A 2,644-nucleotide genomic window follows, 5' to 3' on the forward strand; every position below is an offset into this window, starting at 1 on the left:
TAGAAAACAAAATCTATCTAGGAATACAAAATATGTGGCCACTGACTCATCTCAAATGAAAATAGAGAAACCAGCTTTATAGATCCAAAAATGTTAGATCTCAGAATCAAAATGTTTTAAAAGAATATAAAGAAACTCATAATTGATTAAATAATAATAATTTAAAGAGAATAAAGGAAACAAACAAGTACCTCTAGGCTGGAATATTTCATCTCTGTCGTATAAATTTATGTAGTTAACAGAATGTTGAGTGAGGAGAAAGGGGAAAGTGGAATAGGTGAAGCACAAACAATGAAACTTTATGTATGCCAATTTTTAGAAAATCATTGATGAAGTCAGGGATTCCAGAATGAAATACAGAATATGAAAAAAGAGGCCGGGCGCGGTGGCTCAAGCCTGTAATCCCAGCACTGTGGGAGGCCGAGACGGGCGAATCACGAGGTCAGGAGATCGAGACCATCCTGGCTAACACGGTGAAACCCCGTCTCTACTAAAAAATACAAAAAACTAGCCGGGCGAGGTGGCGGGCGCCTATAGTCCCAGCTACTCGGGAGGCTGAGGCAGGAGAATGGCGTAAACCCGGGAGGCGGAGCTTGCAGTGAGCTGAGATCCGGCCACTGCACTCCAGCCCGGGCGACAGAGCAAGACTCCGTCTCAAAAAAAAAAAAAAAAAAAAAAAAAAAAAGAAAAAAGAACCTATCTTTATTACAACTGTATTAAGATACTTAACTGTAGATGGAAGAGAAAAAAGTTGCTGACCTAAATAAAACTTTGGCACCAATGTGTGGAGTCTATAAGACTAAAGGGAATTGCATATAGCACTATATTCTTTTTTTTTTTTTTTTTTTTTGAGACGGAGTCTCGCTCTGTCGCCCGGGCTGGAGTGCAGTGGCCGGTTCTCAGCTCACTGTAAGCTCTGCCTCCCGGGTTTACGCCATTCTCCTGCCTCAGCCACCCAGTAGCTGGGACTACAGGCGCCCGCCACCTCGCCCGGCTAGTTTTTTTGGTATTTTTTAGTAGAGACGGGGTTTCACCGTGTTAGCCAGGATGGTCTCGATCTCCTGACCTCGCAATCCGCCCGTCTCGGCCTCACAAAGTGCTGGGATTACAGGCTTGAGCCACCACGCCTGGCCTCACTATATTCTAATTAATAAAGAATATGGGTTATCAATTCAGAGCCACTACCTATGTACATTAGAATTAGATAATTAAGTAAAATGGATGGACTACGGTGGGAGCCAGGTTTCTCATTGTTGCAGTGGGATGTTATGAATAATCAAGAGGAAATTACTAGAGTGACCCATATGGTAATGGATTCCAGTTGGAGACATCAAAGTGAATTGATGTTTAGTTTAATACAGATGAAAGTAGATTGCATATAGAAATATGTATAGATATATGTATACATAAGGGTTAAACATACACACACATCTTTACTTGCTTTGGCCACTGAGAGGGTTTAGAAACAATGACACCTCAGTAGCAACAAGTGCATCTAGTGCCTAGATCTTCGTTTTTAAAATGATTTTCTAAGAAAGAGAACCAGGAATTCCTGGAGAAATGGCTGATTCTTGTAATGTAGAGGAGCTACATCAAATGAACCTGGAGGCTTGTGCTGTGACAGACAATAAGAATGTACTCAAATAAAAGTGAAATTATAGGTATGTCAAAGGGACATAAGAGCCAACCAAGAGCTCCCAGTGGTCAAAGCTAGAATAATTTGAGCAACAACATAAGTTAAGCAGTACTAAATTATAACGCAAAGCATTATCAAACTGATATAAATAAATGTGTGAAAAATACATAAGACAGAATAGACAAAGGAGAAGAATTTCTAAGAATTTATGTAGATACTCTGCTTTCAGTGAGGTGGAGAATAGTTCTCTAGACCTGAAGTGGGGCCTGCACATAATGACTTCCTTCCGAAGAATGTAGTAAGGAAAGAAAAGAGTACCATGACAGTGGAGAAACTTTAACAACACTACCCCCACCAGGTTATCAAGATTAATAACAATGGTGATAAGTCATGTTGATTGTATGTACCCTTAATATGATGTAACAAAAATGATACTTTATCTCCATGGCCTCTTTCCCAAAATGTATAACTATAATCTAATCAAGAGGAAAATAAGAACAGATTCCAATAGAAGGAATCCATAAAATACCTCTCTAGTACCCTCTCCCTCAAACTGTCAAGGTCAGGGTAAATGAGGGAAGTTTAGGAAACTGCACAGTCAGGAGAAGCCCAAGGTGACATTATGACTAAATGTAACATGGTACCCTGTATGGGATCCTGGCACAGAAAAAGTACATGAGATAGAAAGTATAGATATCTGAATGAGGTATTGATTTTAATTAGTGGTAATATATTAATATTGGTTCACTAATTGTGACAAGTATACCATAATAATGTAAATTGTTAATAAGGGGAAAATGAGTGTGTGAAATTATATATATATACACATATATACACACACACATACACATATATAATATTTTTGCATTTTTCTATAAATCTAAAACTTTTAAAATTAAAAGTTCATTAATTTTTAAAAAGTGCTAGTGAACTAGGAATAGAACAGAACTTCACTAAGTTTATGAACCTATCAAGCAAAAGTCTCCATAGTATATATTAGTAAAATGT

The sequence above is a fragment of the Trachypithecus francoisi genome, unplaced genomic scaffold (assembly GCF_009764315.1).
Source record: "Trachypithecus francoisi isolate TF-2019V2 unplaced genomic scaffold, Tfra_2.0 Lachesis_group1, whole genome shotgun sequence".
Lineage (NCBI taxonomy): Eukaryota > Metazoa > Chordata > Mammalia > Primates > Cercopithecidae > Trachypithecus > Trachypithecus francoisi.